The sequence below is a fragment of the Symphalangus syndactylus genome, chromosome 13 (assembly GCF_028878055.3).
Source record: "Symphalangus syndactylus isolate Jambi chromosome 13, NHGRI_mSymSyn1-v2.1_pri, whole genome shotgun sequence".
Lineage (NCBI taxonomy): Eukaryota > Metazoa > Chordata > Mammalia > Primates > Hylobatidae > Symphalangus > Symphalangus syndactylus.
The window spans coordinates 95,571,234-95,587,662 of NC_072435.2; the positions used below are offsets into that span (position 1 = coordinate 95,571,234).

General features: G+C 48.8%; 1 pseudogene; it reads right to left on the reverse strand.

Annotated features, from left to right (window-relative positions):
- LOC129461168 (golgin subfamily A member 2-like) lies at positions 1-14,722 on the reverse strand (annotated as a pseudogene).
- Between the last annotated feature and the right edge of the window lie 1,707 nt (positions 14,723-16,429).

Genomic DNA, 16,429 nt, shown 5'->3' on the forward strand with positions numbered 1-16,429 from the left:
TTTTTAAAAATTTTTATTTTTTTATTTAGTGGCCTGCTTTTAGATTATGGTGATCTTCACCTCATCTCCACCTGTCTCCCCACATTAGACAGGGGTCTTATGCTTGCTACTGTGAGGGTAAAGGATTGACTGGGAAGGGGTGGTAGGAACTGGGAAGGGGTGGTAGGGACTTGTTAGGGGCAGAGCCTCCAGCCCCACTTCCCCAGGTTTTGCTGACAGTGGCCGGCTTTTAGATGCTGATCTTCACCTCATCGTTCTCATCAGTCTGGTACAAAAAAGGAATGCAAAGGCTGCTGCCCAAGCCTGGGTGCTCCTGGAGGTTCTGCATCTCATGAAGCAGCTGCATGATCTGCTGCTCAGTGGGGTTGTCACAGGGAGAACCCTTCCCCGCCTCTCCTTGTGCAGGCTCCCCGCTGCTGGCAAGGCTCACCTCGCAAAGATCTTTGGAGAGAGGGAGGCAGGGTGCTGTGCGAGCCCTACCCTGCTCCTGTGTGCCCACCCTGCCTGAGGGCTGTGCTCACTACCCTGCTTGTCGGTAGCCCCAAGCTACTGGGGGGCTGGGGCCCCTGGAGTGGGCTCATCAGCAGGGTTCTGGGTAGCTGCCAGGAATCTGCCATGCCACTTGTTGCAGTCGTCCACAAGCCGCAACGCCAGCTCCAGCAGCTTCACCTGGAGGGAGGGGTGCTCAGCTGCTCTGCCTGTGCCTGAGACCATCCCCAACCCCACCCCCCACCCTCCACCCCTACAGAGATGTTCCACACCCTACCTTCCCCTCTCCCTTGTCCTGGGCCAGCCTGCTGATGCACTCCTCCTTCTCCTGGTGCTCCTCCTTCAGCACTGCCCTCTGGCTCTGGTACAGTGCGACGTACTCTCCTGCAAGAGGACAGGGCTCAGACGCTGGGGCCCCTCTGACCGATGTGCAGCTCTCCTTGCCGTGCCCTGGCTTCCCACTCCCCGATGGTGTCTATCTCTCCAGACAGCTAGATGCAGCAATGTTCCAGTTCCTCCACCCTCTCCTTCAAGTCCACCTTCTCCTGCATGAGCTCCATAAAGCAGCTCTGGAGCCAAATAATGGGGTCACATTAAGGCAGCGACCTTCCTGCCCCAACCCTTCTTGGCCCATGCCAGGAAAGACTCACCTACAGATTCTCCATGGCCCCCTGCAGGGCCTGGTGGGTCTCCCCACACATGGAATCGCTCCCAGTTCTTGGGGCTGGGGCTGCTGCCTCAGGTTCCTTCTGGGCCGAGGCCAGCAGATGAGCCAGGCGCTGGCAGTGCACTCCTTCAGCTGCCCACATAGGCATGCCTGCTCCTCCTCGGCACTAGCTACAGCTGAGTTGAAAAATGCCACCTGCAGGCAAGAGGTACGCATTCTTATAGGGGGATACACAGGACGAACGGGGCAGGAAGGTGGAGAGCAGCCCTTGCCTCAGAGGGGGGTCTCAGAGGATGCACCTGTTAGTCACACGTGAAATGGTGTCTGACCACTGGCTCCCAGGAAAGGGATGAGGGACCAGAGAAATCAGAAGGCCAGGAACCCAAGAGCAGAAGGGGGTCTGGGAGGGATCACAGAGGGAGGCAGCAAAGGTGGGGCAGGGGGAGTCAGGCTCACCATGGCCTTCTGGCTCTCTAGATCCTTCGGGATGCTTGGCATGGGCTGAGGTACCTCCTCCTCCTCCTCACTGTCCAGTCCATCTCCTGTTGGGGGTGGCCAGAGAGGTCCTCAGACAACCCAACAAGGGTAGAGTGGGCCCACCTCTGCCCCCACCCTCACTGTGTAACCCTAGGCCAGCCCCTCCCTAGTGGGGAATGAGCAGCTGTTCTTTATTTTGAAACAGAGTTTCGTTCTGTCGTCCAGGCTGGAGTGCACTGGCGTGATCTTGGCTCACTGCAACCTCCACCTCCTGGGTTCAAGCAATTCTCTGCCTCAGCCTCCCGAGTGGCTGGGATTATAGGCGCCCGCCACCACACCTGGCTAATTTTTGTATTTTTAGTAGAGACGGGGCTTCACCATCTTGGCCAGGTTGGTCTTGATTGAACTCCTGACCTCATGATCCACCCGCCTCAGGCTCCCAAAGTGCTGGGATTACAGGCATGAGCCACCGTGCCCGGCCTCTTTATTTTTTAAAGAGCCAAGATCTTGCTATGTTGCCCAGGTGCAGTCCCACTACCAACAGGCATGGGAGTTCTGACCTGCTCCATTTCTGACCTGGGCCAGTTCACCCACCCTTAGGCAACCTGGTGGTCCCCTGCTCCCAGGAGGTCACCATATTGGTGCTGAACTTAGTGTGGACACCTGGTTGGCATAATGACCAGCTGTTCTAAAAGTCTGTTTCAGCTCCTCAATCCTATGCTGCTAACAGTTCCCCCTTCCTCCTGGGGCTCTCTCCTTTTCCTGTGAGCAGTCTCCGGTACCTTCCGCAGGGAGAGCCATGAGGCTCAACTGGGCCTGAGGCTGCTGGTTCTGCTGGCTGATAGCTTCCAGGCGCTCCTAAGGGGCCAAGAAAGAGAGTGAGAAGGCACAGAGGTTGCCAGGTCATTACCCTCAGGGCCCTGCCCTGAGCAACTCCGTCACCTGGGTCTCCCGCAACTCTTGGCAGCCCATCTTGGCCACTGCTTTGCTTTGAGCTTCCTGCTGCTGCAGCCAGTCCACAAGCTGGGTCTGCGGCAGTAACTCTCCTTCTCAGAGGTCAGCTGCTGATAGCTGACCACCTGCTGCTGATAGGTGGCCACATACTGCTGCAGGTGACTCAGGTACTGGTTCTGCTGCTGCTGCAGACTCTGAGCCTCCTGGCTCTTCAGCTCCACCTGCAGAAAGACCCTGGGTGTGAGGGCAGCTGGTGGCTGGCCCATAAATAGGGTAGCAAGGTCACTGTGCGGCTCTGTTGCCTACCCAGGCCCCTGGCCCCTTGGCTCCAGGTCTAAATGACTGCCACCCTTTCCCAGAGTCCCATGCCTCCTTCCCCAGCTGTAGAGTTGTGGCAGCCACAGGCCTTGACTAGCGGCCCTCACGGCATTTATTCAGCACAGACTTAATGACAAAGGCTTTGAGTCAACACACCTGTGGGTAATTAACTTTGCCGCCCACCCCCATCCCCATCCCCGCCCCCGCCCCCGCCAAGTAGAGCGCAATCATGCACTTGCGGATTATCAAAAGGTTGGTCTTAGGACCACATGAGTAAACAAGCTATTCAGATAAACTCCCCCACATTCCCATATTATTTGCTCTATTGCTATCAACTCAAGGTAAAGGGGATTAGGGGTAAAAAGGATTTCAGCCAAATCCTTTACTGAAGCTATGCAAACCTTCTGGCCTTCCAAGAAGGTTTGTATCTATATCCTATAACTTCATCTTACAATTTTCCAACCACACTGACTGATCCCCTAAATCTCCCCCTTTTCTGTTTTTTTGCATTCAGTCTTGTTCATTGGAGAGTACAGGTGTGTGCAGCAACAGGTCTGTCAGGCATGGTGGTCATTGCTCTTATTCCGGCTTTGCATCCTAAAAGTAGTAAATAACATAAGACAAACATGAGTATAATTAGCAACATTCTTTTCCAATCAAGGAGTGACCCCCCCCCACACACACCCCCCTGCCCCAGGAGCGGTGGTCTATCCAGGAGAGATGATTTCACACACCCTTCCATATGGTTGTTTGTTGGGTGTGTAGATCTACAGTTTGAAGGGATTCTAAAATTGTATTTTTAAGTTGCCTTATGTCTGCTGTTAAATTGTCATGAAAGGTTCCCCAGAGTTGTTGTTTCACCTCATCCTAAGTATTGATTGATTCCACGGTAGAGAAGTGACACAGATATGTTTATGCTCCCAGTCACAGTTTAATTGCTGTTGGAATACCAGTGCATCTTGTCGCTCCCACACATATTCCAAGGGCAGCCTCAAGGGCTTGCAGATGTGCAAGAATCTTTTGATCTATACCTTGCTGTAAGAGAAGTTCATTAGAAACATTTCTGGCCAAATTATCTAAAAAAGCAGCTGTTTGTACTGATTCAGTAAGAGATGCCACAGCCACACTAGCAGTTGCTAGGATTACTATGGCTGAGACTATAAAGGCTGTAAGTGTGCCTATGAATCTTTTGGGTCTGACCTGGGACAGGACAGAGTGGGAAGGGCAGAGGAACCTTAACAACTGCATGTCAAATTGACTGGTGGGAATGCCTCAGATTGTCTCCTTAATACCAAGATTCTAGTAATATTTATAATTAGATACATTGTAATTAGTAATACATGAGGTGACCCAAGGCTGTCCCTGCACCTGGGTCACAAACGTGGAGTTTTAGGGTATAACCGAAATATTAGTTCCCACAAGGAAAACATATGAAATCATATCAGGCACATGATCAGTGTGATTATGAATAAAGGTTATAGTATAGCTGTGACTGGAATTATGCTATGTCCAATGCCAGGTGTCAAAGGAGGTGCTAAGATGTCCCAGGTGCCACAAAGTGTCTTGGGGTGGCATGGACTTTACTTGGGGTCTGGAATATCCCATCCCCCCATAGGCCCAAATCATAGGGAAATGGGACATGGCTATGAAACTGTGATTGGTGCCATGATGGATGAGGACATTAGTAAGGCTACCCTGCAAATGGCTGTGGGGGCTCCAGTCTAAGATGTTATAATTCCCTAACTGGAGGATACAGGCTTATTCCCCGTGACAGATCTCCCAGCTAAAGTGGAATCCATTACTTTCCCGGCTTTGTTCTTTAGCACAGGAAGGAATGTTTGGGAAAGTGGCATTGATTGCATCACCCGGTTTGAGGCTACCTGCAGCTAGGAATGTTAAGGCATCTCCTTTGCCATGATGTAGCCATAATTGTGCTTGGGCAGGTACACAGTAAGGGCAGGTACACACAGTGGGAGGATAGTGGAGTGATATGTAGTGTTACCTGGCACCTTAGTCTAATGTGTGCCATTAATGACAGACCCCACTGGGGGTAAGTCTATCCCTCCTAGCCAAACAGTTATGTTATTAAAGGCTGAGAAGGAGGTGTCTGCCCAGGTGACAGGGCAAAAGAAAGGTGGATCTAAGATATGAGCCCAATAGAGTGTACCAGGTACAGGTTGCAGACAAAGCAAGAGCATATGAAGTATCAATACCCTATGCAAGTTGCAACGTACAACAGAGAGCATAGCAAGGAACAAATTATCTGGAGTGAATGGTGTCTGTGTCTGGAGCAGGATTCATTCAGCCTCCTGAGTTGCCTTCTTCAGCATCCCCAGGTAATGTCCAGGGCTTGTGCCGTCCGAGGAAGCCGCATCATTCAGGGTTGTGAGTCCTGTAGGGTCAGTTCCTTCATTTCTGGTACCAGGTTGGGTCCTAGTCACGTCATGGTATGGTTTGATGCATCGTGCTGGAATCCAAAGAGGGACTGAGGGGGTGTGAACACAAGCATACCCTCTTCCCCAAGTTAACAATTCATTTGGACCACATCATCCATTACTGTTCACATCTTTCCATAAAACTGCAGTTTCATGTCTTGAGAGGTTTTAGCAAAGTGCTTTTCTACAATGGACTGAAATTTATCATCTAAATTTTAAAAATTAAGGGTAAATAAGGCTTGTGCCAATAATGTTGCAGGGTCCTTACCCGTACTCCCCTTTTTTGTTTTTTGAGCATATTTTTAAGGGTGGAGTTGGCATATTCTATTATGGCTTGTCCTTGGGGGTTATACGGGATGCCTGTGGAATGTTGGATGTTCCACATGTGACAAAATTGTTGAAATTGTGAGCTGGCATAAGCTAGATCATTATTAGTTTTAATTTTTGTGGGTTGCCCCATAAAGGCAAAAGTTAAAAGATGACGTTTAATGACATATCCAGTAGACTCTCCAGGAAGGGCGTGTGCACTAATTAAATGAGAATTGGTATCAATGGATACATGTACGTATCTAAGTTTTCCAAATTCAGGGATGTCTGTAACGTCTGTTTGCCATAACTTATTAGGTTCCAATCCTCTAGGGTTGAAGGAGGGGACGTGCCTGTGAGCTGGCAATCTCGGCATTGCAGGAGAATTTGTTTAGCCAGCCTCTGGGTAAGTTGAAATTGTTTAGACAAGTTTCTCCAGTTTTGACAGAAAAATTGATGCGATTGGGTGGCTTGGTCAAGCATTGATGTCATAACCTGAAGGTCTGCTTCATCATTGCCATAAGCCAATGGGCCAGGCAGTCAGCTGTGGCCCTGAATGTAATAAAAATAGGATGTGTTGTATACATATGTAACAAACCTGCACATTGTGCACATGTACCCTAAAACTTAAAGAATAAAATTAAAAAATAAATAAAAATTTTAAAAAATAAAATTACTTGGAGACTTTAAAAAAATAAATAAATAAAAGTAGGATGTGTACACTGATCTAGCAATTGCTGAAGTCAAAGAGCACACAGGGTGGGCTCCAGAGTTGACTTAATTAGGGCTGTCTCAAGGTTCTGCAGTAAATAAACAGAGTAAGCCGAGTAACTAACAATATTGAGGGGCTGAGTGGAAAAAGTTTCCAAAGTCAATATCAAGGCCCCACCCTCAGCTGAGTGTTAGTAAATCCAGATCGATTGATGGAATTATGTGGTCTCCACCAGACTGCCGCTTTTCCATGTTTACTAGAACCATCAGTAAATAGTGTTAAAGCATTAGGTATGGGGGAGTGAACTATTTTTGTAGGGAAAATCATAGGAGTATGAGATAAGAACTGAAGGAGTTTATCCGCAGGAAGGACATGCTCTTTTTGACCTGTATAATCAGAGAGTGCTATTTGCAAGGCCATTGATAAGGGCAATACTGCTTTGAATTCCTTTTTACTTAAAGGAATCCTGATGATATCAGGATCACAACCTAGCAAGTGACTGCATCATCTGTGGCCTGAATATATGACTTTACTGATTAACTGGATATAGGGAGATAGTGTTTTAGTCTCGGTATGTGAGCAAATAATCCATTCTAGAAGGCATAGCTCTGGGTCCATTTGTCCTATTAACCCTGTAGGGGAGTGTTTAGTGGGAAAAATAAACAATTGAACGGAATATTCTGGATCTATGAGATTTAGTTGTCTTTGAGAAATAGCCTGTTCTATTTCTTCCATCCCTCTCTTTTTTTTTTTTTTTTTTTTTTGCTGCAGGGGTTAAATAACTGGGAGAATCCAGGGCTGTGTTGCCCTTTAAGATAGAAAACAGGTTTGCAGCTTATAAGTAGGAATGCCCAAGGTGGGGTGAAGCCAGTTAAAATTACCTAGTAATTTCTGATAAGCATTTAAGGTGTGTAAGTTGCTAGTATTTAATTTAACCTTTTGAGGCCTTACTGACCAGGAAGTATGTACCCAAGATATTTCCAAGGAAAGGACATTTGTGCTTTTTCAGGTGCAATGATTAAACCACTTAGCTGTGCATTCTTTATGACAGAGGTATATAAACTTAAAAGAATTGGCTTCATTGGGGCTGCTAGTAGAATATCATCCATAAAATGAATAACCTCGCAATCAGGAAATTCTTTCCTACTGGGGAACAAAGCTTGATTTACATGACACTGACACATGGCAGCACTGTTTAGCATTCCTTGAGGAAGCACTTTCCAATGAAATCGGCAAGCTGACCTTTCATTATTGATAGCTGGTATTGTAAACGCAAATTTTTCTCTGTCTTGCTTTGCCAGGGGAATAGTGTAAAAGCAACAGTGGCCATTATTAGAAAGAGGTGTTTTAAATTCTTAAATTGTACTTAAATCTTAGCAGAGAATTATAATCTGGGATGTCGCTTATATACAAGGAACACATGAAATTTTGCCATGGGCCACCCGCGGAGCCAGAGTCTAGCCGGCGGGTCCCGGGGCGGCGGCCATGTTGCGCTTGCTCAGCGCTGCTTTTTGTCTGTGCCGCCTTTTGTCTGCGCTGCTCCCTCACCCTGCTGCCACCCGGGAGCCGCTGCCAGCTGGGTGGACCTTCGTGCATACCTCCTGCCCCTCCCTAGCAGGCCAGCTCTGGTGTGCTGGGCCTGGCTCCTTGTCACTGCTGCCTCTGTGCAGGCCGAGTTCCTGGAAGCACTCGCTGGCTCTGTGTCTGCGAGCTTCCTTTGCTGCCAAGCATTTCCTTCTGCCTACCACCAGCTTGGCCACGCGGCTTCAGCCTCTAATGCTTTTTCTTAACTTTTTATAAATGTTAAAAGAAATGGGTTTATATACCCAATTGCCCTGTCAATCTTGCATTACCAGGCAGGCTAAGAGCTCCCCTTGTAATGCCCCTTGCCTAAGAAAGGGTCCCATAGCTGTAGCATAGCTCTTGTCTTTTTTCCTATTTATTGGAGGAGGGGGCTCAGGCAAAACCTCCATCTCCTCTTTGTTATTTTGGCCTGGTGATATTGGGGCTGAGGGAAAAGGAGGTGGTAAGGCAGGTGACGGTTCCTCCTCTTTCCCCTTTTTAGACTCTTCTGTGTATAAAGGAGCCAGGGCTGCCCTAAGGCCCATAGCATTAAAGACGATACTGGGACCCGTTGCCCTTGCACATGATGCTGATTAAGATTTCTCCCCACTTGTTCCCAGAGCTCTACATCTAGCATTCCTTTTTCTGGGAACCATGGGTTATGTGAGACAACAGTTTGCATTAGGTCCTTTAATCGAGCCTGTGAAAACGAGGCTCCATTAGTTTTAAGCAGCTGCTTCAATACTTTTATATACTGTTCCTGTTGAGCTGATAACTGTTGTCCCATGATGAAACCCTAGCCTGAACAATCCCCACCAAACTTGGAAATTCCGAGCGGGTATCAGTGACTTACTGACTGCACAGTTCTTTTCACCTTTGTTTTCAAGGGGTCCGTTGTGATCCTTCACAGCGTGCCTCACGCGGGGCACCACTTGCAGGGGTCTGTCCTGCAAACCCCAGCTGCACGGCAGATGAATAACATACTCAGACACCGATATTCAGTGACAGAGCAGCTAAGGGGCCAGACCATGCACAAAAAGAGTTGTGCACCTTGACTAGCTGGCCCTGACGGCATTTATTCAGCATAGATTTAATGTCAGAGGCTTTGAGTCAACACACCTGTGGGTAATTAAATTTGCCGACCACGGAGTAGAGAGCAATCATGGACCTGTGGATAATCAAAGGTTGGTCTTAGGACCACATGAGTAAACAAGCTATTCAATAAACTCCCCCATGTTCCCATGTTATTTGCTCTATTGCTATCAACTCAAGGTAAAGGGGATTAGGCTGCTTTCAGCCAAATCCTTTAATGAAGCTATGCAGACCTTCTGGCCTTCCAAGAAGGTTTGTGTCTATATCCTATAACTTCATCTTACAATTTTTCCAACCACACTGACTGATCCCCTACACCCAGCCTTAAATCTCACACACTTCCTCCCACCATTTAAACTAGGCCACAGAATGAGGGAAAAGCAGAAGGAGCCAACCACCATCTGCTAACTGTGCTACATGCCTAATGCTTTCCACGTATTATCTTATTTAATCCTCAGCACCTCCAAGAGGAAGGTGCTAACTTCCCTTTTAAGTTAAAGAAACCAAGACTTAGAGATGAAAAGTAGGTGACCAGTGGAGCCAAGGCCGGAATCTAGTTTGACGCTAAGGAGCCTCTTATACCACCATCTCTTTCCCTATGTTTGGGGGGGCTCCATGACTCTAGCTGGGATGATGATGTCCAGACCTGGCAGGAGTCCACCACTAAATGTCAGAGGGCGGGAAGCAAGAAACAGTCACAAGACTGCCCTGGAAGGTGCTGGGGTCACCTGTCCCCCAGGCTGGAGCTGCCTCTGGCTTCACACCTCCCCTCCCCAGAGGCTGGTGCCCACCTTCCAGCTCTTCTTGGATGGGGCAGGGTTACCGTCTCCTTTAGCTGCCCAGCTTCTTTCCCAGCTCTCTTTATGTGCTATTCCGACTGCAGTGCACTGGTGATCTCCATGTTCTCGTTAGTCTGGACAGACAGAAGCAATTGGCGGCCACCCACTGCAGCTGGAGACCCTAGAACTTGATGTCTGCCTCCCATGGCACCGGGAAGGGTGGAGGCAGGTTAGAAAAATCATTCCCTCTTCCCCACAGCCATCAGAGCAGGGCTCTGGTTCACAGGTAACTTCAGAAGTACCATCTCACATTAGGGGTACACTGCCTCATTTTATGGGTGGGAAAACAAATGCCAGGAGGGCTAGGGAGGAGGGCAGGCTTTCCAGATGGGGTCACGCACCAGCTTTATGAATCCGTTCTGCAGCTGAGACGGCTGCTCTTTGAGCTCGTGGTTCTGGGCGAGCACGTGGCTGATGGTGGTGCATTTGAGCTCGTGGTTCTGGGCGAGCACGTGGCTGATGGTGGTGCATTTGAGCTCGTGGTTCTGGGCGAGCACGTGGCTGATGGTGGTGCATTTGAGCTCGTGGTTCTGGGCAAGCACGTGGCTGATGGTGGTGCATTTGAGCTCGTGGTTCTGGGCGAGCACGTGGCTGATGGTGGTGCATTTGAGCTCGTGGTTCTGGGCGAGCACGTGGTTGATGGTGGTGCATTTGTTCTGCTTGGTCTCCAGGATTTGCCTGCATGACTCTGCCTGCTCCCCCAAGAGCTTGGCCACCTGCTCCAGCTCCAGCAGCCTCTCCTCCTACTCCTGGTTCAGGTGACTGAAGCCCTCAGTGTCTCGCTCCTGGGCTCAGAGCTGCCAGACTCTCCAGCTCCTTCTGCGGGTGGTCAGCCTCTGCTTGTAGCTGCTGCTCCACCTTGGAGGGCCCTGCTGGGAGTTCCAGGGGCAGGGGTTCAGGTAAGAAAGGAAGCAGACAGTAAGGGCCTCTCGATTCTCAAAAAAACCCTCCTCTTGGTCCACAGCTCCTCTCCGGCTCCCCAAACTTGGCCTCCCTGCTAATGATTCCTTGCAGCCAGATATTAGCCAATCTTCCAAGCCACTTTCTGATAGAGACAACTGTGGATGGCTGACAATGGACACGCTTCCCTCTTTGCTGATGGGAACACTGATTCTTATGGAGATTACCAGACTTGCCAACTCCTGGCACAGACCTCTCTCCCTCTGCCCCAAAGCCCTCCATCCACCCACCTCCCTGGGGCATTCTAAGCCACCCCCACAGCCCTCTGACACCAGTCCTGCTCCCAGGTCACCACAGCCCCAGCTTACCCATCTGGTTACTCACTTCAGCCAAGCTCATCTACAGTTCTTATACCCAACTCATGCTATCCTCCTTCTCCTCTCTCAATGTGCGCACCTGCCCAAAATACAGAGGGAAAGGGCCCTGAAGAAAGGGGCTGGTGGCTGGACGGGCTACCATCTCCCTCTCTGACCCTGCCTCCACACAGCCCAGACCCATGACCAACTCTGGCTATAGTCTTCCCATTTTACAGATGCCTAGAAAGATCAAGTGATCTAAGGTGGGGGGCTGAAGGGTCAGGTCTCACCTGCTCTGACATCTGCTGCATCCTCTGACACCACATGGCACTCCCTCCTTTCAGATTTTCAGCATACGTATCTCTCTCCGTTTGTAGTTATCTAACTGACTCCATTACCTTCAAGAATGGGTATAGAAGTTACAAAGGGCTGTCACTGGTCCTCACCTGCTCCTGGCCACCTGGGGTCATCTTCCTTCCACATCCCTCCCCTGCAAAGCCTCACCTGCCCTAGGTGTGCTTTCAGCTGTGCCCGCTCCTCCATGGCCTGCGGTAACTGCTGTTTAGCATCAGGGGCTTCACAGTGCCTTGAAAACTGGATGGTGAAGAGTGAGAAGTTTAGATTTGGGGAGCCCGGTCTGTTCCACACAGTGCGCCTTAAAAGGGCTAGGGCTAGGCTCAATGTACAACTCAGTCAATACAACTCTGCTGTCAAGTTTCTTTGCTTTAGAAATAAAAAATTCAATAATTTTAAAAAGATCTCAGGCTGGGCACAGTGGCTCACGCCTGAATCCCAGCACTTTGGGAGGCTGAGGGAGGTGGATCGCTTGAGCTCAGGAGTTCAAAACCAGCCTGGGCAACGTGGCGAAGCCCCATCTCTACAAATACAAAAATTAGCCAGGCATGGTGGTGTGCGCCTATGGTCCCAGTTGCTTGAGAAGCTGAGGCAGGAAGAGCACTTGAGCCTGAGAGGTAGAGGCTGCAGTGAGCCGAGATCACACCACTGCACTCCAGCCTGGGTGACAGAGAGAAAGAGAGACCCTGTTTTCAGAAAAAAAAAAAAAAAATCTCTACTATTATTACCCATGGAATAGTGAAAATGTTGGCTTGAACCTCAGATGGAAATAAACAGACTCATTAGCTAGCCATACAAATGTAGTTTATAAAATAATGGTTTTCATCTATGATGCTTTAAAAAAAATTTTTTTAAGCCCTAACCCTGAGATTCTGATTACCCAGTCTATGGTAGGGCCCCAGTTTGTAGATTTTTAGCACTCTCTAGAGGATTCTATGGTAGGATCAGAACAAGGACCCAAATTTTCCAACTCTTGGCTAGAGCCTCCCCATACCCCGCATGATCCCTAGACCATGGACCAGCTGGATAGGGCTCCAACCACCCCCAGAGCCGCACGCCCTAGCCTGTTGAAGCAGGAGTGCAGTCATTTGTAATTTCTTTTGTGGCTCTTCTGAGATAAGCTGCATGCCAGCCTTCTCAGTCACTAGGACTTGAAGCTTCTCTTCCAATTCTGATTTCTCCTGCTTCAGGTCCTCATTGCTTCAGTTATGGCCAGAGGCAGTAGAGAAAGGAATGAACTAAGAACAGAAAGGACTGCTTTGGTGATCAACCCTCCACCCTTGCCTCACAACCACAGAACCGTAGCATTGGAAGGAACCCCAGGAATCCAAAGTCACAGATGGCAGGCCCGAGAGAAGGCATGAGTTGCCCAAGGCTACACCATGAGTCACCAGCACTAGAGCTTAACTGTGCACACATGCAAACCTGTATGACCACCTCACTGTGCTTACCTGTACCCCCTCAACCTCCCAGCACATCACCCATGCTAAGGGCCCCCAGACCTCCCATCCCACCTTCCCCCATGCTACCTGTTCTTGTATAACTCCAGCCTGAGGGCGTCTCTCTCTCTGGTTACCTCCTTGTTGTACTGCAAATACAGACCAAGGTTAAGTCAGGATATAGCAGGCAGAGGAGCAGCTGGCTGACCGGTAATAATAGCTACAGTAACTATTCCACAGTAACACTTCCTCACTCTGAATCACATTTGACATTGTTTCAAGGCATTTCCAAGCCCATGGTCTCATTTGTTTTTTGTTGTTGTTGTTTGTTTGTTTGTTTTGAGATGGAGTCTAGCTCTGTCACCTTGGTGGAAATGCAGTGTTATGATCTCGGCTCACTGCAACCTCGGCCTCCCAGGTTCAAGCAATTCTCCTGCCTCAGCCTCCTGAGTAGCTGGAATTTACAGGTGCCCACCACCGCACCCAGCTAATTTTTGTATTTTTAGTAGAGACAGGGTTTCACTGTGTTGGCCAGGCTAGTCTCAAACTCCTGACCTCGTGATCCGCCCACCTAGGCCTCCCAAAGTGCGGGATTCCAAGTATGAGCCACCGCGCCCAGTCAAGTCTCATTTGTTTTTAAAAGAACTTAGTAAGGGTGAAGGAACAGGGAAAGAGATTGAATTTATAGCTGGCTAACAGAGGCCCAGAGGGATTACATAATATTGCTATTGTTTTGCCGTTATTACTACCACTGTTTGAACCTTTATTAAGTGCTTCACCAGCCACCATGCTAACAATCCCATTTAATCCTCACAACCACCATATCGGACAACTACTATCATTACCTCTATCGTGTTGACAAAAAACATGGGGTATTAGAGGTTAAGTGCTTGCCTAAAATCACTCAGACAGAGCTGGGACTTGAAACCCAAGGTATATCTGATTCTCTAAGCCCATTTGTTCACTGGGGGTGGGGGCACAGATAGGAAGAGGGAAATCAATCTCTTGTTCACTTTTTGAAAGGATGATGCATTCACATAGTCCAAAGCTCAGAAGGTACAGAAGGGAAATATCTCCCAGCCACCCTGTTCCTCTCTCCTGAGTTTTTTGTGTTTTATTTATTTATTATTTTACTTTAAGTTCTGGGATACATGTGCTGAATGTGCAGGTTTGTTACATAGGTATACATGTGCCATGGTGGTTTGCTGCACCTATCAACCCATCATCTAGGTTTTATGCCCTGCATGCATTAGGTATTTGTCCTAATGCACTCCCTCCCCTTTCCCACTAACCCCCTCCTGAGTTTATGAATCCTTGCAGACATGTTTTATGTATATGATCATAGTATGTATGTAGACACACACACACACACACACACACACACACACACACAATGTTCCCTCTCTCTACACAAATGGTAACATACTAAAGATACTCTTCTGTACCTTCACAGTACAAGTACCATATCCCCCACCTAGCACTTGGCAAAGGCCAAAGCTAGTTAAGAGCAGGGTGAGCACTTGGCCTCCAAGCTCTGCGTCCAGTGCTCACTCCCCACAGGGTCCCTAACTCACCCACAGCAGCTGACTCAGCCCCAGGCTACCTCTAACAACCACACACAAAAGCAGCAAGAAATGGCCCATGCTGCCTTCTGGGCAGGACATTCCATCCTGCAGAAGGAAACTTTAGGCTCACTCCGCCATCTGGGAAGCCAGGCTGCCAGGGGATGGGGCAGGTGGTTGGACTCACCCTGTCTGCTTTCTTCTGCTGTATGGAGACAGCAGAGAGCCTGCTCCAACTCTCCCACACACTGCCAGGAATACTAAAGGTGGCTGGCCAGATCTTCAGACTCTCCTGGAATGAGAGAGGTTCAGATGGGGCCCAAAAGACTCCCCCAATGGCCTGTCAAAGTGCCAAGTTGAAGGATGATGGGGTGCCCAGATTCCCACCTTCTTTCGGCCTGGCAGCATGCTGAGTGTAAGCCAGGGCTGTCTTTAACTCAGCTTTCTCTGATACAAGGATTTCTACATTCTGAATGTGAACCTTTGGTAGAAAAGCCAAAAGCTGATAGAGAAGGAAAGAAACATTCTCCAGAGGACAGGAGAATATAACAATTACTCACCTATAACTGCTCCCTTAGGGCTCCCTGCTTTTGGAGGCACTCCTTCTTTTCCTATAGGAAGAGGAAGACAGAGCTCTTACTAGGGGGAGGCAGAGATGGTACAGCAAGGGACATGCCCCCAGAATGGCACCAATGCCCCAGGACAGTTCCACCCATGGGACCAAGTTATCAGGGAACTTATGGGGATGGGGTGGAATCTGGGGGGTGAGCCTTCTTCCCCAGGCTGGGAGTGGGTGAGACGAGACTGAGGCCTCTACATCTGAGTGTCCCCTAAACCCAGCAGTCATGTTGTGAGCAAAGAGTTACTTCTTCCAACTGATCCACCATTTCTTGGTTCTGTTGTTTCTGTAGAGAGTTAAAAGAAGGTGACTGAGGGTGGCCCCCTTGACTCTATTCCCCAGATCAGGAAGCAGTAGGCAGCAGCCAGGAATGGATTTTAAAGGCAAAGTTCTCAGACTCAATGGAAACATGAACTGGTAAACTCTCCTCAAGCTCCCAAGGAAAGAGGATTTGGGTCTTTGTTGGTTTTGGCCCACAGCCATAGAACTGAAAGTCTGAATCTGGATTCTCTCGAAGGGACAGTAACATAAACCTCTAGAGATGAAGTGTGAGAAAAGCCCACCCTTCTTCTGCCAGCTTGTAATTTAGAAAGGTGCATTCATTCAACAAACATTTACTGAGCACATATGCGCCAGGTATGGTTCTTAATAGCAGGGATATAAGACAGAAAAAGACAGACAGGAGCCCTTGGCCCTGAGATTTTCATTCTAGTAGGCTTTTTTTTTTTTTTTTTTTTTTTGAGACGGAGTCTTGCTCTGTTGCCCAGGCTGGAGTGTAGTGGCACCATCTCAACTCACTGCAAACTCCACCTCCCAAGTTCAAGTGATTCTCCTGCCTCAGCCTCTCAAGTAGCTGGGACTACAGGTGCATGCTACCATGCCTGGCTAATTTTTGTACTTTTAGTAGAGAAGGGGTTTCCCTGTGTTGGCCAGGCTGGTCTCGAACTCCTGACCTCCTGATCTGTCTGCCTCAGCCTCCCAAAGTGCTGGGATTACAGGCATGAGCAACCATGCCCAGCTCTAGTGGGCCTTTAAACCTTGGACTCTCAGAGCTAACAGAGACCTTTGATATGCTCTAACTTTACCTCCTCAGGAAATGCAAGCCCAAGGAGAAGAGGTGGCTTGTTCAGAATCAAAGAACAAATTAGGGACTCAATCAAGGTAAAAATACAGGGCTCCTGACAACTAGTCAGGCTAGCGCTTCCCCAACAGGCAACAACCCCAGGCACTCAAAGTACCCTAGGTTGAGATGATATTAGGAAGATTCAAACTGTCAAATTCAATTTCCCAAGATCTGTTCCACAGCAGATAAGCAGATCTTACTCCAGAGACCACTGACTGAAGGGC